The sequence below is a fragment of the Hemicordylus capensis genome, chromosome 4 (genome assembly GCF_027244095.1).
Source record: "Hemicordylus capensis ecotype Gifberg chromosome 4, rHemCap1.1.pri, whole genome shotgun sequence".
NCBI lineage: Eukaryota > Metazoa > Chordata > Lepidosauria > Squamata > Cordylidae > Hemicordylus > Hemicordylus capensis.
The window spans coordinates 314,416,957-314,443,170 of NC_069660.1; the positions used below are offsets into that span (position 1 = coordinate 314,416,957).

The window sequence follows — 26,214 nt, forward strand, 5'->3', positions numbered from 1 at the left end:
TATACCCATGGCCATTATTCGGTGCCTCTCTAAGTTGTCCACAGGGACAGGCTACAACTGAGTAGGGAAGAATGGAAAGAGACGGTTGATGAAAAGATGCAGGAGGGGAGAGAAAGAGAGAGAAGCAGGAATGCCCAAGGCAAGTAATACAAGTTGGGCAAAACCACCCTGGAAACAGAGGTGGCATACCCTGGCTGTGTTCCCATATATGCCATTTGGTGGGCACCGTACTCACAGTCTTTAATGCAGCTGGCCTCTCATCATCTCCCAACGAGAGACAGAAGGCGAACTGCATTCCCCAGCAGACACACAAAGCTCTGCAGGTTGTTCCAAGCTCAAAAGCAGAAAGAACCTAGGAACCGTTTCTAACTGAACAGCTTTGATCTTCAGTTATACCTGAACAGCAGCTCAAAGAGCTGCGTACTGGGCGGGGGGCGGGGGAGGATACCCTAGGCTTGAAAACAGCGACTGCACTGAAGAAACGTGGCCGTGTGCTGAAGTGAATTCTCTCAAAAGGAAGTGTACCAAAGAATGTTGTTTGGACATTTCCAAACTAGAAGGGAGTAGCTTGAAAAGGGAAGAGGGGCAGCTGTGAGAGAAACCAAAAGAGGAAAGAAAACCCAAGGTAGGGTAGTCCACTGCGGAGCTGCATGTCATCGAAACTCCTTCAACTACAGCTTAATTCAGACATTATGCTGTACGAGTTTAGAGATGTCTGTACAGGGGTTTGTGAGAATGACTATACCTGAGTTTGTTTTAAAAGTGGACCTAAATACAGAACCTCCAAATGCACTTCGGTACCTGTATGCAGCAGATCACGTGAATGACTATGCCTGTGTATACTCATTGAACATATGTGTGAGTGGGTCTTCTGTTGCACTGTGGTCAGCTATGATTGTTTCATTTTAGCAGGAACCATATGTGCAGAAGCAGGGGTGCAGTGAACTGGCTGGCAGCCGACCAAATGGCAGAGGTGTATGTGGAAACACAGCCAGGGTGTGCCACCTGTTTCCAGGCTGGTTTTGCCCAACTAGTATTACCTCCCTTGGGCACTGCTGCTTCTCTCTCTCTCTCTCAGGCGACTGACTGATTGATTGATTAAATGCCATCAAGTCGGTGTCAACTCTTAGCAGACTGACAATTTGCAGATGACACTAAACCATCTAGGGTAGTGAAATCCACAACAGATTGTGAGAAACTCCAAACAGATCTCTCCAAACTGGAGGAGTGGGTGACAAAGTGGCAAATGTGCTTCAATGTAAGCAAGTGTAAAGTGATGCACATGGGGACAAAAAACACCAGCTTCACATATACGCTGATGGGATCTGACCAAGAGAGAGATCTTGGGGTCATGGTGGACAGGTCACTGAAAGTGTCATCTCAGTGCGTGGCAGCTGTGAAAAAGGCCAATTCCATGGTAGGGATCATTAGGAAGGGGATTGGAAATAAAACTGCTAATATTATAATGCCCTTATACAAATCTATGGTGCGGCCTCATCTAGAGTACTGCGTACAGCTTAGTTACCGTATTTTAAGAAGGATATTGTAGATATGGAAAAGGTGCAGAAGAGGGCAACCAAAATGAGCAGGGGCCTGGAGCACCTTCCTTATGAGGCTAGGCTACAGCATTTGGGGCTCTTTACCTTGGAAAAGAGGCGACTAAGGGGAGACATGATCGAAGTATATAAAATTATGCATGGATTGGAGAGGGTAGACAGAGAGACATTTTTCTCCCTCTCTCACAACACTAGAACCAGGGGTCACCCCATGAAACTGAAGGTCGGGAAATTTAGGACCAAGAAGAGGAAGTACTTTTTCACACAGCGCATAATTAATCTATGGAATTCCTTGCCATGGGATATGGTGATGGCTACCAGCTTGGATAACTTTAAAAGGGGCTTAGACAGATTCATGGTGGAAAGGTCTATCAATGGCTGCTAGCCTAGTGGCTGGGGACCACCTCCAGCCTCAGAGGCACGATGCCTCTTAATGCCAGTTGCAGGGGAGCAACAGTAAGAGAGAGGGCATGCACATACCTCTTCCCTTTAGGCTCCCCAGAGGCATCTGGTGGGCCACTGTGTGAAACAGGATGCTGGACCAGATGTGCCTTGTGCCTGATCCAGCAGGGCTGTTCTTGTGTTAGCGACCACATAGATAATCTGCAGGATTATCTTTCTTCAACTTGGCCTTTAAGGTCTCTCAGTGGTGCATTCATTGCTGTCGTAATCAAGTCTATGCACTTTGCTGCAAATCATCGTCTTCTTCTCTTTTCTTCAACTTTCCCCAGCATTATGGACTTCTCAAGGGAGCTGGATCTTCGCATAATATGTCCAAAGTATGATAGTTTGAGCCTGGTCATTTGTGCCTCGGGTGAAAATTCTGGATTGATTTGTTCTAGGATCCATCTGTTTGTTTTCCTGGCTATCCATGGTGTCCTCAACAATACAACAAATATTTATATACCACTTTTCAACAAAAGTTAACCCAAAACAGTTTACATAGAAATAAGATAAATGAACACATAAAATGGATACCCTGATGCCCCTCATCCCAGCGCTTTACACACTGGCCATACCCCCTGCATCTGACCCCATATGCTGAAGGGCTCCTGGAAGGTGCTGATCTTCAGTTATTACCCATGGACCCCCACCCCTTTATATAAGGTATTCTCATAAGGCTCCATTAAAAATGAGAGAACAACAGGATAGTTAATTCCACTCTGGTGTCCCTTGTCTACAGTGAAGGTAAAATTAAAATCAAAGCAAAATAAAGGACGCACCATATTTAGTCTTTCAGAGCTACCTTTATTTATATATTTCATTTTCCACCAACCATGTGGACCTACGCCATGGACCCCAGGTTACAAACCACTGATGTATTTCATGCATCATGTGTGTGACCGGTATCCTGTACCTTCAATAGTGAATTGTTTGAAATGTCTGAGGCTAAGATTTGCCCCCTGACCTGGGAGCCCTGCTAGGCGGGGAGGAAAATTAAGATTTTCACATGGCATTTGAGATCTCTTCTGAAGCTAATATTACTCTGTGCACCTTCCTAAGCCTCAGGATTAAACCTCACGATCATCTTTACTAGCATAGGTCTTCCACCATCGGCAGGAAGTATATGAATCCGTTTCAGCAGGGCCTTTTGAGCTCTACGTACCACGATAACCTGGTACAAACACAGTTGTTGGGGGTTCTCCCCCCCGCCCCCGTCAGACTGTTTTTCCCTCTTGCCTACAGTCAGAAGATATAACAGCACAAGCATTAAACATGGATAGCACTAACTAAGGCACCATCTTAACCACGGTTTGCTAACTAACTTCAGATGTTGGTCAGGAACTCTGCAGAGAACTAACCATGGTTGATGTCAGTGCCACCATTAACCACAGTTACAACAGCTGGTGGGAGGGGCAAGAACTTGCTCTTGAAATGGAGCATGCAGTTCCACAGCCCCACTCCTGTTCTCCTAACCAGTGTTCAGCTATCCACAGCATTACAACTGCACCAAACTGACTTAAAGCTCTACTAGCAATTTGGTGAAAGGAGATAGGAAGGCATGGGGAAGGAAATGTTTTTCTTTTGGTGACAGACGCCTGCAAAGCCCCATCCTAAGCAAGATCTATTGCCCAGTTCCACAGAGCCCATGTCTCCTCTGCTGTTCATAAGAAGCATCTTTGGCCAGTCAAGATGCTGCTAAGGTGGGGCAAGAGACTCTCCCAGCTAAAATTCTCTCTTTGAAGTAACTATTAAACAGAGCAGATGCACTCTGTTAAATCTGGCAACCCTCAAAAGGGAAAAGGCATGGGTCATATGAGGTAAAGAACGCCTGGCATTTGACTCTGCTGAGGAAAGAGGACACCTGCCCATTAAATTAAACAAAAAGGAGAAAGCACACACATACACGCACACACAGAGCTTTAAAATGTGCTTGCATAGCACAATACAGGCAGTAAGTTTAAGGTCAAACAAGGTACACTCTTCGGTGGCCAAGGTGGCTCCATGTTCTCCATTACAGAAGGGTCCCAGTATTCTACAACTGGCCTAAATTTGCAGATTTAATGCTGGCTGCAAAATTGTAAGCAATCTTTCTTGCCAACCTCCTGCTCCACCTCCAAAAACATGGGGATTTTTGTGAATAACGTTGCACAACACCCACCCTTGGAAACAGGAAGCCAGATGAGAGGCACCAGATGAGATGAGGGAGGAGAGCCGGTTGGTTGCCAGATTGGCTTTTTTAAAGCCAAATTTTGGGTTGCGGCCCATTTGACCCACAAGTATACCCCTGCCTTGGTTTGCATCTGGAGGGGAGACTTCTGTGAGCACTGGAAGATATTCTCCTTGGGATCTTGTATTAATGCTTTTTAATGGTTTCTGTATGGCCTATAGCTGTAATAAAATTGATTGATTGATATTCCCCTTGGGGGATGGGGCCACAGCTCAGTGACAGAGCATCATCTGCTTGGGCTGAAGAAGGTCCCAGGCTCACTGCCCAGCAGCATCTTCAGGTAGGGCTGGGAGAGATGTCTGCCTGAAGCCTTGGAGAACCACGGCCAGTCAGTACTGAGCTAGATGGACCAGTGGTCTGAATTGGTATAAGACAGTTTCCTATGTGAGGCACCTCTGCTCGCGTGATCCACTTGTGGAACTCTCTGCCACAGGACATGGTGACAGCCAACAACCTGGATGGCTTTAAGAGGGGTTTGGATAACTTCATGGAGGAGAGGTCCATCAATGGCTACTAGTCAGAGGGCTGTGGGCCACCTCCGGTCTCAAAGGCAGGATGGCTCTGAGAACCAGTTGCACGGGAGTTAGGGCAGGAGAGAAGGCATGCCCTCTACTCCTGCCTGTGGCTTCCAGCGGCATCTGGTGGGCCACTGTGCGAAACAGGATGCTGGACTAGATGGGCCTTGGGCCTGATCCAGCAGGGCTGTTCTTATGTAACCTGACCACAGCCCTGAGGGCCAAATTTACACACATGCTGAATTTTTTAGGTGTACATCTTCTACTATGTCAGACTTTGGTCTTCCTAACCCGCTACAGTCTACTCTGACTGGCTGCAGTTCTCCAAGGTCTGACCGACAGACAATGAACCTTCCCCATCTCCAGCTGCCAGGTACTGTTTGGAGATGGCGGGGATCAGCGTTCCCTCTAAGGCGTGCACACATGCATGTGCACACAAGTTTTGGGATGTATGCTCAGTTAATTTTAGATCCCTCTCGGGTTGAATCAGGAAGGCCCCATTCGGAATGCACATGTGCGCGCACACTGCCTTGATACTGCCGCCCAGAACAAAACTCATTCCGCACACAGATGAAAAAAATTAGAGGGACCACTGCTGGGGACTGCACCTGGGGTCTTCTTCCAGCAATGCATGCGCTCTGCCCCTGAGCAAGAGACCCTAAAAAAAATATGCAACCGAGCCACCTTGGAGCTAAACCCAGATGCTTCTGCTCCACCATCAGATGCGTTACCTACTGCAACACTCACCTCGCTTACTTAATGTGTACATTCGAAAGTGGGGGATAAAGGGTGACCAGCAGCTGGAAACCAACTTGTGTTTGCAAAGATGCATCTCATACACACACACACGCTCACATGGCAGCCAGGATTGGTCGTGGCTTCCTGCCAAGTGTACTTGCAGTGAGAATTCATTTTGCCACTGATGAATGCGTGAAAACGCAAGTAAACCCATTTAATTAACTGGCAGTGGGAAAAGGGGGAAGGGAGGCAGAGCTAAGTCTTATGCGGATGTTAGGACATGTGGGGATACCAGGGTGTGAGGGGAGCAAACGGCAGCGCATGTGAAACATAAGAAAGCTCCTTAGACGGAGCAAGAACATTGGTCTGTCTGCTGCAGTGATTGTCGTTATTTCCCAGCAGGGACCACTTGGGCAAAAAACCTTCTGTGTGAGAGCCATTCCCCACTGTGTTGACCTCCACACAGTACTGCAGTTTCCCAAGTGCTGGGAGGGCCCTAAAGAGATATGGAGCCCTCTCTTAAGAGCTCTCCAGCACTCCATGCATGCCTCTCCAACACTCTCCAGCACTCCATGCATGCCTTCCAAAATGGTGCAGGGGCTCCAGAGGGCCCCCTTTCCCTTCGAAGAGACCCACAGGCGCTGGGCAAAGTGCAGCCCCACACAGCGAGAATGGTCATCTCTGCATGGTGCCTGTGAAGAGTATTCAGCTTCGGCTGAAGCTTCACACAGGCCCAATGAAGAATCCGTCTGGGAGTTGCACTTAGGGTTGATGGGAATTGCCACGGGCCCCCAGGCCTTACCATGAACTACCGGACTGGCAGCAATGGCTCTGCAGGGTTTCAGACAGGGGCTGGTCCCAGCCCTACAGGCAGATGCTGCCAGGGCCTGTATCAGGCAGTACTTTCCACATGCAAAGCGACGAACTCTCCCTGGGGCCCACTAGTTAGCCTTGCCCCTTTAACCCCACCCCACCCCACCCATGACCCCGTGTCCCTAAATACCCCAACGTCTGCACCATTCATTGATTTAAAATTGATACCTCGCCCCTCCAGGACACTGCCGCTCAGCGCAGCTCGCAACAATAAAATAGATACAAGACACAATAAAAGTAATAAAATTAACCAAATTGAGTAAGCAAGTTAACAGTCAGGTTAAAAACCACCATTAGTATAAAGTTCAAATTTTAAAAATATATTTTAAAAGATAAAAACTGAGAGTGATAAAAACTGAAAACTAAGGAACCTACCAGATATGACCAAAAATGGAGCATTAAAAAGCCTCCTTAAAGAGGTGTGTTTTTAGCTGTTTTTTTTTTAAAAAAAAAAACGAGGGAGGGAGCATGGCAAAGCTCTTCAGGGAGGCTGTTCCAAAGCCGAGGGGCCACAACCGAAAAGGCCCTGTCTCTAGTCCCGCTAACCGGATTTCTGTAAGTGGCGGGTCCATGAGGCACAAGGCCAGGGAAAACATCGCCTTTCCCCCTCCACCATAATTATTGTGACAAAGGGAGACACCAGCACTTGCGGAATGCCTCAACTCTTACAACACAGAGCACTCATAAATAAGGGCATGCACAAGGCAATGTCTGGAGGCAAATTTGCAGCCGTGATTTCGTATGAAAATCACTGCAGAACAGGGACACCACTTCCGTTCCTGCCCAGTGAGATTTCACCACAAAGCATTACAGCAAAATTCTGGGAAGCTGAAGTGTGAGATGCTCACACGCCCACGTGCCGGGGCTTGCTGCAGTGTCCAGAGGCGCCTTCAAAAAAGGTGGCCTCCACAGAGCTCAAGATGCAAACCGAATGTTGCTTAACAAACAAGCCAGAAACGCTCTCGAGTGGCATTTCGCGTCAAGCCCGTCACGTTCCTGCACATACGAGGAATGCAGCTCTACGTGGTCAGACTGGCCTCCCCGATGGCCAGGCAACCCAATCGGAGGCGCCCTGCCCCCGGCCAGGATGGAAGCCGGAAGAGTGATTGGCCCGTCTCACACGCTGCTGGCTGTTTGTAGATTTGCTGGTCTCCATCTGGGCTGTCAACCAGAAACAGAAAGTAGGTTACTGTCTCAGCAGCCCAGCCCCTCCTCCAGTGGGTTTTGCAGCTGGGGCAGCACTAACAGCAACAGTGAGAATATGAAGCCGCAACACACACACACACACACACACACACACACACACACACACACACACACACACACACACCCCAGCAGCTGGGATTTTGCTTTCATTGCAGGCAACGCTTCTCACACAATATTTTAAGCGTTTCCTGTTTAGCACAGACAAAACAAGCAGACCGATAATTAAACGCCGTGGAGAGACTCCCCTCTTCTTACCATGAACTGACAACAGAATCCAGAATCATTTCTATCTCCGGCACTCACAGTATGGCAACCGGCCTGGGGTGGGAATGGACACAAGGGCATGTCTAGCTATGGCCTCTTCCTTTAGAACCACTTCACACAAGATGTTGTGGCTATATAGAGATTATCTCTATGTAGGGAAAATGCGTACATCTTCATTTATGAAGTGCAGCACAAGTGAGTTTGGGTGTTTGTTTGTTGCAGGATTTATGCAGAGGCCAAGAGGCTTTCATAATATTTGCGGCACAATAATTATTCACACTACATGTCAATAGTGATAATGTACAAGTGTACATTAAAAATAAATATGTTTTAATGCTGTTTTAAAATGTTCTTTTAAAAATTTTAAATTGTTGTGATGTTTTAAACTTTTAAAACAAACTGTAATTTGTTTTAACTAATGTTTTACTTTGTTTTTATTTTGTTGTAAACTGACCAGAGACGTAAGTTTTGGGTTGTATAAAAATGTGTAAATAAAATAAAATAAAATAAAATAAAATAAAATAAAATAAAATAAAATAAGTTACCTGGCCACTTCAGCACCACCCTGTGCGTACGTACTGGAGTAGCGCCTTCTGTGCCCTTTGGTGATTTCGCCACCAGCCCAGTGGTTTTCACAGTGTTCCAAGAAACTGAGGAATCCCTCAGAAGTTATCCTCAAATGAGAAGATGGTGGCCGAGTTCCACACTGTATCTTCTCCTAAGATGACGTACAGCCACAGGAGAATGACTGCCAAATCTGAGCATGCATCTTCAGTTTATGTAGGATAGGGGGTTCTCAACCTTGGATCCCCAGAGGTTACTAGACTACAAACTCCCTCCATTCTTTGGAGCTGTAGTCCAACAACCTCTCGGGACTTGAGGCTGAGAAAACCTGATGTAGGGTAATGCATCTCAACAGGCCTGGTCACATCTGCTAGGACGGGGTAGGCACCATGGAGCTCTCCAGATGCTGCTGAACTACAACTCCCATCAACCTCAGCTGTAAAAAACTGTGGCTGGGGTTGATGGTAGTTCAGCAACATCTGGAGAGCTCCATGGTGCCTACCCCTGTGGTAGGTGAACCATGGCTGCGACCCAATACATGCTCCTGGATTCTGATACAATATCAAGGGATCGCATGGATCCACAAGGATTCCTCAGAAGGCAAGTGAATGTGGTGAGAAGTCCCTGAAAGTAGGCTTAAAAGCCCTGGCTTTTTCAGCTGAGTGGTCCCCTCATGTGGGGAGGTCCACTTAACGGTTGCCACCGGCTTGCTTGGCGACAACTCGGGACAGGGCCTTCTTGGTGGCCACCCCCAGGCTTTGGAATATGCTCTCTGTTAAAATAAGAGCATCTCCATCTCTGACTGCTTTTAGAAAGACCCTTAAGACGCATCTGGTTTCTCAGGCTTTTAACTGAAATTAATTTTAAATTGTTTAAATTGTTTTTAGCCTATGAAATTGGACGAACTGATGGACTTGTTGGATTCTTGGCTGTGTTTCACTTTTTTATTCAGTGAAATTGTTTTAATTGTTTTTACTCTGTTTTATATTTCTTCCTTTTAACTGTGTATACTGCCTAGAGATACACATATTTTGGATTCCACTTTTTCTGCAGGAGGTGTCCAGCAATCCTTCTTGCAGTATTAGGTTGGATCAGTTTCAATCTGTGATTCCTGAGGATGTGGACAAGCTGCTTGGAGCGTTGCGGTCCAGCACTTGTTCTCTGGACCCTTGCCCAACTTGGCTGCTTCAATCTAGCAGGGAGATTATTCGAGGAGGCCTGGTGAATATCATAAATGCATTGCTGAGTAGGGGTGTGCACGGAACCGTGGAGCTGCGGTCCGGCACTGGGGTGGGGGGTTCCAACAAGAAATGGGGGGGGCGTTACTCACCCCGGAGACAACCACACCGTAATTCACTGAGCAATCGGGCGGCAGGATATCTCCCTGCCGCCCGCTTCATTCCCCGCTCGGCGGCTCCGTCCTCATGTACTGTAAAGAATCGTCCTCCTTAAGCATTTAAACCCTTCAAAGCCCCGCTGGCGCTCGGCTGGCGGGCGCTCGGCTGGCGGCCGCCCCAAGAGGACCCCTGCTGCCCCCAAGAGGACCCCTGCCACCCCCATCCTTAAGAAATAACCTCCCATTGAAAGGGGACGGCAGGAGAGCTGCCTGCCGTCCCCTTCCGCTTTGCCGGTCTGGCTGCAAAGGGCTTCTAAGAAGCCTTTCGCGCACGCGCGCAGAGGGCTTCTTAGAAGCCATTTGCAGCCAGACCGGCAAAGCGGACGGTAGGGAGTTCTTCTCCCGCCGCCCGACTTAAAAATCGGGCGGCGGGAGAAGAACTCCTTGCCGTCCGCTTTGCCGGTCTGGCTGCAAAGGGCTTCTAAGAAGCCCTTTGCGCGCGTGCGCTAAAGGCTTCTTAGAAGCCCTTTGCAGCCAGACCGGCAAAGCGGAAGGGGACGGCAGGCAGCTCTCCTGCCGTCCCCTTTCAATGGGAGGTTATTTCTTAAGGATGGGGGTGGCAGGGGTCCTCTTGGGGGCAGCAGGGGTCCTCTTGGGGCGGCCGCCAGCCGAGCGCCCGCCAGCCGAGCGCCAGCGGGGCTTTGAAGGGTTTAAATGCTTAAGGAGGACGATTCTTTACAGTACATGAGGACGGAGCCGCCGAGCGGGGAATGAAGCGGGCGGCAGGGAGATATCCTGCCGCCCGATTGCTCAGTGAATTACGGTGTGGTTGTCTCCGGGGTGAGTAACGCCCCCCCCATTTCTTGTTGGAACCCCCCACCCCATCCTCCCGAACCAAAACCACCCCGTGTCCGGACCGGTCTGGAGGCCTTTAGAATGGCCTCCGAACCGGTCCGTGCACATGACTATTGCTGAGGGAGGGTAAGGTGCCTCCATGCTTGAAGGAGGCAATAATTAGACCATTTCTTAAGAAGCCTTCTCTAGATCCTTCGGTGATGGGTAATTATAGGCCAATCTCTAATGTTCCTTGGTTGGGCAAGGTGATCGAGAGGGTGGTGGCCGACCAGCTCCAGGCGGTTTTGGAGGAAACTGATTATCTAGACCCATTTCCAACTGGCTTTAGAGCGGGCTATGGGGTTGAGACAGCCTTGGTCGGCTTGATGGATGACCTATACCGGGGAATCGACAGAGAGAGTGTGACTCTGTTGGTTCTCTTGGATCTCTCAGCGGTGTTCGATACCATCGACCATGCTTCTGTGTCGCCTGGAGGAGTTGGGGATAGGAGGCACTGCTCTGCAGTGGTTCCGCTCTTATCTCTTGGGCGGATCCCATATCGTGGAGCTTGGTGACAGTTGCTCTTCTCAAGAAGAGCTGTTATATGGAGTCCCTCAGGGCTCCATTCTGTCATCAATGCTTTTCAATATTTACATGAAACCGCTAGGTGAGGTCATCAGGAGATTTGGTGCTGGGTGTTATCAGTATGCTGATGACACCCAAATCTACTTCTCTCTTTCATCTGCTTCATCAGGAAATGGCGTTCATTCCCTAAATACCTGCCTACAAGCAGTAATGGGCTGGATGAGGGAGAACAAATTGAAGCTGAATCCAAGCAAGACGGAGGTGCTCATTGTAGGGGCTCAGAATCTGAGGGATGAGTTAGATCTCCCTGTGCTGGATGGGGTTACACTCCCCCCAAAAGGAGCAGGTACGCAGCTTGGGGGTACTCCTGGATCCAGGCCTCACTCTGGTATCTCAGGTGGAGGCTGTGGCCAGGAGTGCTTTTTATCAGCTTAGGATGATTCGAAAGCTGCGTCCATTCCTAGAGGAGGATGACCTCAGAACAGTGGTGCACCTACTGGTAACCTCCAGGCTTGACTATTGTAATGCACTCTACGTGGGGCTGCCTTTGTAGGTAGTTCAGAAACTTCAGTTAGTTCAAAATGCGGCAGCAAAGCTGGTCTCCGAGGCAACCTGGAGAGACCATATTATGCCTGTTTTGAAACAGCTGCACTGGCTGCCGATATGTTTCCGAGCAAAATACAAAGTGCTGGTTATTGCCTTTAAAGCTCTGAACAACTTAGGTCCAGGTTACCTTAGAGAGCGCCTTCTTCGGTCTGATCCCCACCGCACGCTAAGATCATCTGAGGAGGTCCGGCTCCAGTTGCCACCAGCTCGTCTGGTGGCGACCCAGAGGCGGGCCTTCTCTGTAGCCACTCCTGGACTGTGGAATGCGCTCCCTGCAGACATCCGTAATTTGAATTCTTTATTGGAAATTAGCAGAGCCCTAAAGACCTACCTGTTTGGCCTGGCCTTCCAGTGCTCTTAAATTGTTTTAAAGGGCCTTTGATGTGAACCGCCCTGAGCTATTTTGTAAGGGTGGTCTAAAAATCGAACAAACAAACAAACAAACAAACAAACAAACAAACAAATATCAGCTGGTATATAAATATGATCCATAAGTGAACTGTGAGTGCTGCTGAAGTAGGCATGAAGCGTAACCTTGACCCTATGTCAGGGGTGGCCAGTCTGAGGCGCTCCATCTCCGATGACTGGAGCTGAACCCCAACAACAGCTGGAGACCTCAGACAGCCACCCCTGCCCTACGCTGCAGCCTAGACCGCCGAGCCTCCAATTCCTATCCACTCATGCCATCAACTCCTTGCTGCCACCTGTGACACGCAGGTCACCAAAGGCTGAAAACCCAATGCACTTCCCAATCCACGTTTTCCTTCATTTTTGTTACCCTACATTTCTTAAGCAAGCTTATGAGATCACCCAGCTTTCTTTTTCTCTCTGTGTGTCCCCCTATCAACTTTGCAAAGCCTGGACCTATTTGGACCAAAATAGGCACAGCGATGGTGACACATAGGGACACCTCAACAGCGTAGTTTGTGATGACATCCACCCCAATTCAAGATGGTGGATGTGTGAAAGGCACAGGCGGGCTAACTTGTGGAAAAGATGGCAATTATCAATTAAGATTATAATGAGAGTAGGCAGATTAGTTCTTACCAGAACTTCTTGTCAGCAGTTGCATAAAGCAGGGCCAGAAAAAGAACCCCCTAGAATCCAGTCAGTCCTTCAGAGAAACACCTCGAGAGATCTGTTTCCTAGGGAGCAGCAACCTATGTTTGAACCAAGATCACAACCCAGCCGGATGTCTGTTATTCCCATTTTGCAAGCAGGAGAAACCGAGGCAGAAAATGAAAACACAGCCAAGAATCCAACGAGTTCATCAGTAAGCTAGGATTCAGAACCTGGCATTTGGAGCAGAGGGCCACACACTGCCAAGACAATACTGGACCCAACAATTAGCGCATAACACAACACTGCAATTCTGCCATAACAGCTTCCTAACATGTGCTCCAAGCAGAATGGGATGGGAATGGGAATGGAATGGGATACCAGCCGACTGGCTGGTCAAATAGTGTCAACTAACTGGAAAACTGTGAAAAGTCCTTAATGCCAGCAATGGCTTGTCGTTTGGGTCCTGACGTGAGAGCGCAGAGGCAGAAGGGAGGGTTTCTTTCTCTCCAGCCCTGCAGGAATCTGGGCCCACACTCCCTTCATATTGGAGCACACTGGCTCTACCCAGAGACAAATGCAGGCGGCGAAACCAAGTGGGCGAGACTCTCGCTTATTAGTCCATTCTCCATACTGAGGAATCCACTGAACTACATTTGCACCTGCTTGGCTTTGCCTCTTGAATTTCTCCTTGCTGTTGGAGAGACCCCTCTTTGTGTTTCGTGTGCCCCATGCCTTGCAGACACAGCCGCACTGCAGAAGCTGCTGCCTTTTATACCTCTTGTAAGCCTTATTTAATTTCAGTTTAAATACAGTTTGTAGCCTGGCTGTCCTTGGGGGCCCAATTAAAAGCCAAGAACCACCATTGCATCTCCGAGTCTCCCCAACGTATATGCATTTATAGTGGCAACACTGGTTAGTTTTTGCTAGCTGTAAAGTTCCAAAAGCAAGATAACAAACTCTTAACACATTTTCCCTCAAGGAGACCCTATGAATACATCCTCCTGAAAGACATTATTTGTAAGATAATGGATGTATATGGTGTGTGTGTGTGTGATGTTGCAACAACCAGTTCTGTCCTCCCCTCGCTCCTCCCCTCCCCAGTTCCCACATGTTTATTGAACAAGACCCCGTGCACATGTGGGCTTCTGCATGGAAAGCTCCGTCCACATTACTGGGGTTCCCAATCACATGCACACAGAGTGTTCCATGTGTACGTCTGTACATCTGGTGCATTCAGGGGTTCGGTGAACACAAGAGATCGGGGGTGGAGCTTGCTGTGATGCTTTTCCCATGCAAGAGAGCAGACCACACCATCACAATACCACTCCGCATCCCACATATGTCCATTGAATGCGCAGGCAATAACTTCTGGCCAGGTATATGAACTAATGGGAGGAGAGCTGGTCTTGAGCTAGCGAGCATATATTGCCCCCTTTGCTAATCAGGTCCACCCTGGTTTGCATCTGGATGGGAGATTGCATGTGAGCACAGTCTACTGCAAGGTATACACCTGGCTGCAGGGCTGCAAAAATTTGGATCCTCCTGCAGATGCTGGACTACAACTCCCATAATTCCAAACTACTGGCCACTATGGCTGGGGACAATGGGAGCTGTAGTCCAAAAACAGCTGGAGGGCCCATGTTGTGCAGCCTTGCCTTAGGGGTGGGGCTGTTCTCAGAGAGCAGTTACATGCAGAAGGTCCCAGGTTCAATCCCAGGCAGCATCTCCAGATAAGGCTGGGAGAGACTCCTGACTAAAATCTTGGGAGAGCACGCCAGACAATACAGATAACACTGAGCTAGATGGACCAAAGGCAGCGTCCTATGTTTAATGAATACTAGATATGCCTACCAATAGACCCAAGCCAAAAATCAAGCTGTGTGGATTCACTTGAACGGTTTTGATTCAACTTGTACAGCCAAGGCTACACTTCCTATTCCATGCAAAACTAAAATTGTGATTTAGTTTTGGTTTCACTCCCAGCAAACATACGGAGAGAAGTGTAATTGCTTTGTTGAACCGGGAAGATTGCCAGTGCTCGCAGAAAACGCTGTTAGGTATGGGATAAAACGCGGTTTGATGTCACGAACCGGAACCAACCGCCACGGGTGTGGAGCGATGGCAGGGCCGATGACCAGGCTCCACGAGAGACTCCAGCGTTGCAGAAAGTAGCCACACAGCCCTGCCCTGTGGATCCGCTCGGGAACCCGCCAGGACTGCCAGCAGACTGAGGACTGAGTGATGAGGGCAAGGTGCCTGAAGGTTTAGCGGACTCTGGGGGAACTCCACCCATACCATTCCCGGAGAACACCCGTCTGCCCATATCCTCCAACTCCATGAACCCAGTCATGGCCGAGGAATCTCCTCCTCTCCCTAGGAGCCTGCATCTGAGAAACAGAACACGGCCCCTTTAAGTAGCCTCGAGCATGATGTATAGTAAAGCAGAAATGCATAGAGGTTCACAGCTTGACATAAGCAACGCCATTATGTTTAACCTCATGCAGTTGCATGAGGGGAGAAGGTTGGAGAAGGGCTCTCTAAGAGCCCTTTCTACCATGTATGATGTGTATACCTTAATCTGAACTCCTGGAATGTGAACCCCAGCTCAGCTGATTACGCTGATGTGTGTGTTATCACTTGCACTGAACTGTCAGTTACTGAGCCCTGGCCCGTCTTGACTACATCTTCGCCTAGCCCTGTTGGATTGCGGCCTGGTTTCAACCTTCGCCGCAAGACTTCGGTTCTGTTTGCCCTTCGAACTGATTTCCAGTGTGGATTATTAGTGATCCAACCCCAGATTTTACACCTCCAGTGCCATCAGACACTCCGGGCCCAGCTGCATCACGACATTTGGAGTTCTCTATGTTTTTAGAACTATTTAATTAAAATAATTTCCACATAAAGCTCTGCATTGGTTTGAATATAACCTTTAAATCACATTAATGTGCTTTATTGATTTTTGCCCTGATCCGCTATTTCCGTTCAAATACTTGTGGCGCTTAAAAACCTTTTGAAATTTACACAGCACATAAAACTAACATAAGGGCTTTTTTTAGTGGTACATACAGAAATATCACGTTATTTTGTATGCACACACAAACAAAAAATCACAAACAAACCAAATCTGATCACAATTGATTGAGAATATTGGGGGTGGGAATATCAGGATGTTCTGCCATTATTAATTTCTAGGAACCCATATCTCTAGTGAAAACTATCTGAGGCATCTGGTCATTAGGAGAGAAGAGCTGGTCTTGTGGTAGCAAGCATGACTTGCCCCCTTAGCTAAGCAGGGTCTGCCCTGGTTGCATATGAATGGGAGACTAGAAGTGTGAGCACTGTAAGATATTCCCCTTAGGGGATGGAGCCGCTCTGGGAAGAGCATCTAGGTTCCATGTTCCCTCTGGCATCTTCAAGATAGGGCTGAGAGAGATTCCTGCCTGCACCCTTGAGAAGCCGCTGCCATCTTGTGAAGACAATACTGAGCTTGATAGACCAATGGTCTGACTCAGTATATGGCAGCTTCCTATGTTCCTCTGTCTGTGATGACCCATTCACACACACTGCAGCTCCAGGTGATAAGCCTGTGGAGCATGTGAGAGCCAATCCATAGTTAGGTTCCAAGGCATTGGTGACTACAGGGCACTGCTTTCTACAAGGCAGTGAGCACACACATCCAGAGCACCAGCTGCTGCTCTTGATCTTGGTTTTTTGCAGCCTCCACCCAATGCAAACTGCTTCCAAGAGGAATTGCTGGATCGGTTCCCTTATCTCAGGGCACTTCCATCACAGCAGGGCTCTCCTGGGCAGATGGACAACCTGAATACAACACACGTTGGGCTGTATAAGCTTTCCAAAACGTATCGAGAGCTTCTTTTCTTGCCAGGTCCCTATATTTCCCATCCTCAGCCAGAGAGCCAAAGCTGCCAGTGGGCACAGCTGCTTTTTCTATGCTCAGGAGTGTAACTGTGGCAGGCATATGGTTTAGTGCTCTGGTTCCCTTGATGGGTGCACAATGTGCTCTGGAAGCCAAAGCAGCGTTCCTGTTTCCTGTTTTTGTTAAGCATGCGGCACACGCACAAGCAATTATCACTGCTGCTCCTACAGTCAGACTGGTCATACATACTGTTTTGAATCATCAAAATTAACAGTAATAACTAAATTCTACTTTTGTGAAGGTCTTCAAGGTCTCTACTTTATACCTCTATCACCTTGAGAAATGACAACAAGAAGGCACTTTCCGTAGAAAATCATGATTAAGTGGAAGCTTCCTGACTAGTGATACTGAGTTGGACCATTTGTCCTAGTGTACACTGAGTGGCAATGGTTCTCCAAGCCTGAGTCTTTCCTAACCCTAACTGGAGATGTCAGGGAGTGAACCTCGGACCTTCTGCGTGCAAGCATAAAGATGCTCTTCCACTGAGCAACAGCCCCAACTCTTAAGAGGATTATCTTACAGTGTTCACTTGTAGTCACCCATCCAAATGCAAAGAGGAGTTGTTGGTTTTTTTGCTAAGGAAGACGGATCTTGCTTAGCAAAGGAGACAATTCATGCTTGCTACAAGACCAACTCTCTTTCCCAAACCTCCCTCTTGTGAGCACTGCATCTAGACCATGGATGGCCAACCTGAGGCTCTCCAGCTATTGTCTGATTACAACTCCCATCAACCCTAGCCAGCTGGGGATGCTGGGAGTTTTAGTCCAAGAACAGCTGGAGTGATTCAGGTTGGCCATTCATTGTCTAGGAAAAAAGTTGAGACGGAGTGTGCACGAACATACAGATAGATAGCTCCAGCTCCCACCAGCTCCTGATGGGTTTCAGATACTTTGAAGTAAATACTGCTTGCATGTAGCACAGTTCTAAATGACAGCAAGCAGAGTTTTGTTTCTAAAAGATTCAGTTGTCAGGAATTTGAATAAGCAACAGATTCTGCACAGATGTTGAAATGTGCTCTGGCTACAAGCCCCAGATAATTGCAGATTAACAACCAAGACACAAAACTAACAACTTCTACCTGTGTGTGAGCTTCACCCCCACACCACCTCCCCTTCTCAACATGCACAAAAAGTATTAGGAAGTTGGACAAAGTAAATCCCACAGAGAACCCCACACATACCAAATCATTGCCCCCTTTATAACAACCAATTCCAAAACACAAAACTCTTCTGGAAAGGAAAAACGAAAAAAAGCTGCTAAGCACCCCACCCCCAGTGGAATGTTCAAAGCACCAGCTGATCTGCACACATCTGCTTACATTTTTAAGGGTATTTTTTGCACGAAAAGACGAATCCTTGGAGAAATGCAAATATTTTACAGGACAGAAAGCATACACACTTGCTAAGTCCTAAGCAAAAAGGAAAGATGACCCTCGTTTTCATCAAGGTTTCACACAGTTACTATCATCCACACTGCCATGGCTGAATCATGGCGAGAAAGACCCTGAAAAAATATCTACATTAGCTGTGACTGCTGGAAAGAGATATGGAGATGCCACACATCTCTTTATTTCCACTGTAAACTTTTGATCTCTCAGTATCAGGCTGGTGGAGAAGCAGGGGTGCAGGGGGAGAAGAAACGTGAATACTGTGCTGTGGGTCCCAGGTTGGACAACTCGGTCTGTAAGGCTTTCAACTCCCCACAGAAGGGCTCAGAGGCACTGCTTTCTTAATTCACTTCCACTTCACTAAACGTTCTGGCAGGAAGACTTAAGAAGCCCAGCTCCGCCGGGTATTTTCTTGCTCGCTTTCAGTTCAATTTGCAAAACTTAAAACTAATAAAAGCAACTTCTCTGTCGGCTCAGCTACGAATCACTGCATCGGTTCCTCTTGCGCCACAATTACGCCGGCAATTATACGACTGCTCCTCCTCTCAAGCTCTCCATATCGCCTTTCAAACTCCCCCCCCCCGCCCCGTCTAACAGCTTACCAAGAGAGCTGGGGTTGCCTGGAAGGTGTGCTCCAAGGGTGGAACGATTTCCCCAGAGGGAGAGCGAGAAGGCGTGCGTCCCGGGTGGGAAACCAGAACTTCCACCTTGGAGGGCTGCTCTCCAGTGTCTGTGGGAGAGGAACGGAACCCGGAGGGTGAGAGCAACAGGGGAGGACCCAAGTAGAACAAGATCCTTATCGAGGGGGTGGCAGGTGTCATTTGTTTGCCACTGAATGCAGAGGGAACTGTGTGGGGAAAGTGCCTCCTGCAGACTCAGCACAGGCCACCACCACAACTGGGCCTCCCTGGCTGGCACCAGGTGCAGCATTTGCTTGGGCAGATTCCCAGCTGAGCGACAACCTGTTCGACCTTTTTTTTTTTTTTTAAAGTCGGAGCCATTCACCCCTTTGATGCCAAGTCCACCTGTTCTGCAGGCAGGGATCCATTCAGCCACACTGTCCAGAGGAATGCGGAGAAGGCTGATCCCAAGTGCTGCTATGCTGCTGAACTCACTTCCATGATAACCTTGCATGGCAAAGAGAGAGAGAGAGAGAGAGAGAGCCAGGAATATATGGCGTACTAAATTACAGTTGCTACCAGTCAGCTTTTGATTTATTTATTTTAAGAGGACCACATCAAAATGAGGAAATGGCCAATTATGCTCCAGACGGAGAGAGAGTTGTGTAAATGCAACACAAACATATTGCAACTTCCTATTCCGACAAGATCACAGGAGTCACTGCAATTGTCCGTAGCCATGTCCTCCTGCACCTTGGGCAGAGAACATGACTACGCGGCTGTGTCAAACCAGAAATCTATCCATTACAGTACCCTCTTTCCAACAGTCACCAGAAGCGTCCAGGAAACCCACAGAACAGCCTTCACCATTTTCCTTCCAGCAACGTTTACAGAGATACACTGCCTCTGGACATGGAGGCTCTGCTTTAGCTCTCTCTCACAGTTAAGAGTTGGTAGGTCCGTCTTCGAGGTATTTTGTGACCCCCTCCCAAAGCCATCTAAAAGCTAGTGGTCATCACGACATACCGAGGCAGTGAACACATGCTGTGTGTTTGCAGATTGAGATGGGGTGATTTCCACTTGGTCACAGTTGAGAAAGTTGGAAGATCGTGACCATCATCTTGTCCTAAGCAGTATATAATTGTGCAATGAGTGGCAACAAGGCATGCACACTGGTCTTGCAGTAAAGTAAAAGTAAAGTGTGCCGTCGAGTCAATTTCGACTCCTGGTGCCCACAGAACCCTGTGGTTGTCTTTGGTAGAATACAGGAGGGGTTTACCATTGCCTCCTCCCGTGCAGTATGAGATGATGCCTTTCAGCATCTTCCTATATCACTGCTGCCCGATATAGTACCAGCGGGAACTCGAACTGGCAACCTTCTGCTTGTGAGTCAAGCAGTTCCCCGCTGCACCACTTAGGGTGGCAGCAAACATGAATTGTCATTGTTGCTAAGCAGGGTCTGCCCTGGTTTGCATTTGGATGGGAGACTACATGTGTGAGCACTGGAAAATATTCCCCTGCCTGTTTGCATGTTCCGAATTCCCTCCTTGGCACCTCCAAGATAGGGCTGGGAGAGATTCCTGCCTGAAACCTTGGAGAAGCTGCAGTGTAGACAATACTGAGCTTCTGACCAATGGTAGAAGGCAGCTTCCCATGTTCCTATGGAAAGCTCGGAAATGCTTAATAAGGGCTTGTTCACATGATCCTAAACAGTGTTGGGGCAGCGCCCAGTCAGGTTAGGAGGACTGTGCATGCTCCCAGTTGGCGGTCATGTGAATGCAAAGATCAAGGGAGGGGGAGGTGAGTGGGAGGCAAGAGTTGAGTGGGACAACTTTCCATCCTGGGGACAGAAATGTGGGTTGTCTGCCCCCATCCTACCCAGCTGCTGGCTCCCACACACTTTACCCTCCTCCCCTTTCAATCTTTGCATTCACATGACTGCCGACTGGGAGTGCACAGCTCCCCTACCCTGGCAAGGGACTCCTCCGATTGTGTGAATGAGTCCAAAGCAGGTTGAGGAGGCAGATCTTCAAGCTTTGCTGGAGTTAAGTGTCTTCATCTTTTCAAGTTTTATGTCCAAGGGGGTGCAGGTTGCAAGGGGAATGGAAGGAGAAACATGAATATTTTTTGTGCCCACATTTCATTTGGATATCCATGAGGAAGGTAGCCAATCCAGTCAATTAAGTAGACTGGGGTATGCTGAGCCCAGCCCCAACACCAATAAAATGGAAGCAGGCTCTCCTAGCATATCCCTCACCTTTGGGGAGGATCAACATTTAAAAACACGAGAACGGGGAGAGATCAGGAAAGGAGCTCTCTCTTCTCCATTATCTGCCTATCAATCCTTAGGTGTCCTGACTCACCTCATCATAGCTTTAGGAACTGGAATGCCCCACTCCACAGAGGAGGAAGGAGCTCATGTTTCTGTAGTCATAATTTTTAAATTTTATTTTATACAACAGGTTTCGTGGGCTCCATTCCATGGGAGCACGAGAGGAAACATTAAGTTTCCTGAGAATCTCAGCTTTAAGAAGCAAGTTTCCAGCCCTTATGGTACCAATTACATAAGAACAGCCCTGCTGGATCAGGCCCATCTAGTCCAGCATCCTGTTTCTCACAGTGGCCCGCCAGATGCCGCTGCAAGCCTACAGGCAGGAGCTGAAAGGGGCAGGCCCTCTCTCCTGCTGTTACTCCCCTGCAACTGGTACTCAGAGGCATCCTGCCTTGGAGGCTGGAGATGGCCTTTAGCCCTCCAACTAGTAGCCGTTGATAGACCTCTCCTCCATGAAGTTATCCAAACCCCCATTAAAGCCATCCAGGTTGTTGGCTGTCACCACATCTCGTGGCAGAGAATTCCACAAGTGGATTATGTGTTGTGTGAAGAAGTACTTCTGTTTGTTGGTCTTAAGTTTCCTGGCAATTTCATGAGATGACCCCTGGTTCTAGTGTTAGGTGAGAAGGAGAAGATTTCTCTCTATCCACTTTCTCCACTCCATGCATGATTTTATAGACCTCGATCATGTCTCCCCGCAGTCGTCTTTTTTCTAAACTAAATGGCCCCAGGTGTTATAGCCTTGCCTCATAAGAAAGGTGCTCTAGGCCCCTGATCATCTTGGTTGCCCTCTTCTGTACCTTCTCCAGTTCTACAATGTCCTTTTTTAGATGTGGTGACCAGAATTGTACGCAGTACTCCAGGTGTGGCCACACCATAGTTCTGTATAAGGACATTATAATATTAGCCGTCTTATTTTCAGTCCCCTTCCTAATGATCCCTAGCATGGAATTGGCCTACCTAAACATGCTTCCAATTTGGCCACTGAAATTGGCTGCTGCCAGTCAATGTAGACAATACTGTGCTAGATGGACCTGTGCTAGTTGGCTCTGTAAAAGGCAGCTTCCTCTGTGCTGCCTTACAAGACAGAAGAAGTTGTCCATATTTCTTCTTTGGAAAAAAACGGAGGCCAACCTAGTCAGGATCTTAAACATGTGTGGTGGTGGTTGTGGTGGTGGTGTGTGTGTAGTTAAACAGCAACTGTGAAGGCTGGGGAGCAATTCGGGCTGGGACCACCGAAGAGGCAAAAGACAGAATCCTCTCCTCCCACACTGTGGCCCCAAACCAACTACTCATTCAACTGCTGTTTAAAAACGGACAAATTCATAGTGCCAACCAATGTCCTTGAAGTTGATGAAGGGGGTCTAATGGTTAGAGTGTTGGACTAGAACCGGGAGACCCGAGCTCAAATCCCGGTTCAGCTATGAAACTCACTGGGTGACTGAGCCAGTCACTCATCTCACAGTCTAATCTACCTCACAGGGCGGTTGTGAGGATAAACGTAACTCCGAGCACTGCTCTGGGCTTCCTGGAGGGAAAGGAGGATATAAGTGCAAATAAAAATGTAAAATGTCTAATTTAGAGCACACGCACAGACTTACACACAAGCAGGTGATTCAAATAGTGACTGCTCCTCATTGGAAAAGCATGGGAAAGATCACTGAAATCTCAATGCTGAAAGTATTAAAGAAGCCACTTTTTAAAAGGGGGGGGGAGTAAATGAAAAGAGGGATGAGAAGAGACTGAGGAGGGAGAGATAAGTGCAACCCACCCTGCATCACTGCCATGAACATACAAGCCTTCCTTAAAGTCCTCCAGAGGAAAGGACCTTCCATCGTCTGCCAGCAACAGAAGTCATGTGGAAGTATTTAAGATTTAAAGTTCTCATCAGGGACTCATTTTGCCATCCCTGCTAGTCTCAAAAACGGTTCCAACTTAATGCTCAGTCTCCCCCACTCCCCAATCCTTTACTATTGAAACTGCATTTCTCATGTGGTTTAATTGCTTGCTTTGAAATTCAAATCACACCAGCCAAGACCAGGGTGGTCCCTTCCCTGCCTGATGCTTCTGCCATTCTCATTGTATTTATGTACTCCGAAGATGGCACATGGCATTCCGACTTCCCTTAAGCCGGCTCCCACCCCCAACCAGCCTCTTTTTAAGTTTTAATACTTCCATTCATTGCTGGATGCCGACTCGGACACCCAGGAAGTGAGCGGCAAGGACAGTTTCCTCTGATCTTTGTAATGCTAGGAGGGAACACTCAGCACATGTTGACTCATATGGCTTTCTAACGTTAAACAACTCCGGGCATTTTTGGGTTACCCTGCTCTACCTAACAGCAATATTCTCAAAACAATAGGGTACCTTTCAACTTGGGATGTATTTCAGGGTGGTCAGTCAGCTGCTCGATCCAGTATTGTCAACTGGACAGCTATTACAGAAAAGTCCAATATTGCAAAATATTCTATTATGCTATTATGCTTCAAAAGCTGAGCCAGTGGCTTGGTAAAGTAGGGTGGAAGCTCACTTGGGGCCATGCCAGAAGGGTAAGCGGCGGCGAGGAGTGGCACCGGTTGGGGTAAACAGCTCCCACCCCCCACCCCGCTCTTGCCACTCCTTACTGTCCCGAACCGGGCCCGGTTCTATCACAGACCAAACTGGCCCCGGTTTGGTCTGTGATCGGACCTCCGAACCAGCCCTGGTTCGAGGTGAACCAGTTCAGGGCAAACTGTTTGTGCACACCCCTACTCTAGATTCACAAGACATACTGAACTCAGGGCAGTCAAGGGCCAAGGAGAATGAAATCGGAACAAACTCTTCAAAATGAAGATACTTTCTCCAAGTACACATACATAGTAACTTACATAAAAAGTTATATTCTCTATATTGATTTGGACAGAGTCCCACGGCCCGTTCCCCCCGCCCCACCGTCAACCCGCCCTGCAGTGGGAAACAGGCACAAGATAGTTACTTACCAAAATCAGCACACACATCCAGGAAAGCCCCCAATAACGTCAAAAGGTGGACTCAGTAATTTCATCTCCATTCAACTGCTTCCATCCGCAGCACTTTCCTAAGTCACTATCCAAGGTCCACACCTGTGAAGAGATGAACAACAGGCACACTGAAATTCTGTGCCAACCAGACTGGACCTTTTTATTTCGAAAACCTAGCAGAATAAAACCACACATCCCCTACTGAATTTGGCTTATGTTGTTGACAGCATTCATGTATAACACTGATGTATGCAGAACAAACATTCGTGAAACAAGAATTTGTACTAGCCCTTATTTTGTAAAATCATTCAGTGAAATTTAGGATTGGGACCAAGATGTGCAAGAGTTCCTGATCCCAAAAGGCGCCTCTAAAAGCACACTGCCTTTTGAAAATAAAGAACGAAACTGACACACCAATCCAGATGTTATTTCTCATATTCTGTACTCGAGTCAAGTACAGTATTTATTTATTTAAAATATTTCTATACCGCACAAAATTTGCGTGTCAGAGCTGTTTACAATTACAATCATTTAAAACATTAAATGAATTAACAATTAAAGTCATTGAAAACATTGAAAACATTGAAAACCCAACATTAAAAATATTAAAACTATAAATCTAATTAAAAGCCTGGGTGAATAAATGTGTCTTCAGTGCCTTTTTAAAAGTTGCCAGAGATGGGGAGGCTCTTATATCAATAGGGAGCACATTCCAAAGTCCAGGGACAGCAATGGAGAAGGTCAGTTCCCAAGTAGCCACCAGACGAGTTGGTGGCAAATGCAGATGAACTTCTCCAGATGATCTTAACAGGTGGTGGGGCTCATGGCAAAGAAGACCTTCTCTTAAAATGGGCCCAGAAGTCCTGCCTCAGTCTTGTCAATCACCCCTGCAGCCAACCACTCATGGATAGAGCGGCATTGGTTTGAAGAGGCAAATCAGGAGGCACAATCATGCCCCTCAGTCATGGAAACGCACACCATCGTGGATGCATCATTTGCCTCTTCAAACGCCTCTCTGTCCATGAGCAGCTGGCTGCGTGGGTGAGTGATCAGGCTGGGGCAGGACTTCCGGCCCCATTTTAGACACTGCACTCAAGTGTAAGAGGTTACATGTGTGCACACTGTAAGATATTCTCCTTAGGGGGTGGGGCTGCTCTGGGAAGAGCACTTGCCTGCTTGCATGCAGAAGGTTCCAAGTTCCCTCCCTGGTGGCACCTCCAAGATAGGGCTAAGAGAGACTCCTGCCTGCAACCTTGGAGAAGCCGCTGCCCATCTGGGTAGACAATACTGAGCTAGATGGACCTATAGTCTGACTCAGTATAGCATTTGAGAAATAACGTCTGAGTCCATCTACCAAAGGCCCAGACAGGACACCAGTTCGGTTCGGCATTATGTAAACAAAATCTATGGAGTTTTACTTTCCCACTCCCTTCTCTTTTTGTGCCCCACAGTTCGGGGTTTCTGAACCTTAGTTGAGCAAGGTATAGTTTCCCAACCTGCAAGAAGGACCAAGCCATGCTTTATCACAAAGAAGAATAGAAGTCCCATGAAGGGAGGAGGCAGGGAAGGACAGGCACTCAAGGCACCTCTGGGCTCATACATGGAATGCCAAATAGTTATGTCTGAATGCTTGTTACTTATCAAAGTATCTACACCCCACCTTTTGGTCCTCATAAAGACCCCCAGAGCTGATGATAGTCCCTTAGAATACAAAAGAACAACACATAAGCAACTTTAAACAATGAATGATGAAATTAAAGATAAAGTTAAAACATTAGCAAAATGTGGCAATTAGGAAAGCAACAGGAGATGCATCTATGGATGTGAGGGAGAGAGAGGACCATCACCCTAGGTTAAATGCCTGGTGAAACAAAAGTGTCCAACAATGAAGTGGCCAGGCAGGCCTCATGAGGCAGGGAGTTCCACATTCTAGGTACCCCATAAGAAAATGATGTATCATGGGTCCAAAGGTGGTTTTTTTTACAATGTTACGCCAAGAGTCGTCAGATGTGGGTCCTTCCCCAGATATTATTGGAGGACAACTCCCACCATTCTTGGCCTTCCACTGTGGCAAGGGATGATGGGAGCTGTAGTTCAATTACATCTGGGGACTCAGATTTGAGAACCCC

General features: G+C 47.8%; 1 protein-coding gene across 2 annotated transcripts in view; it reads right to left on the bottom strand.

Moving 5' to 3' along the window:
• The window catches only part of PTP4A3 (protein tyrosine phosphatase 4A3), a 146,707-nt gene that overhangs the window by 84,301 nt on the left and 36,192 nt on the right, over positions 1-26,214 (bottom strand). For both annotated transcript variants that reach the window (XM_053246393.1, XM_053246392.1), the window contains exon 2: positions 24,065-24,187. The gene's annotated coding sequence lies outside the window, so the exon portion shown is untranslated. The remainder of the gene's footprint in view (positions 1-24,064; positions 24,188-26,214) is intronic.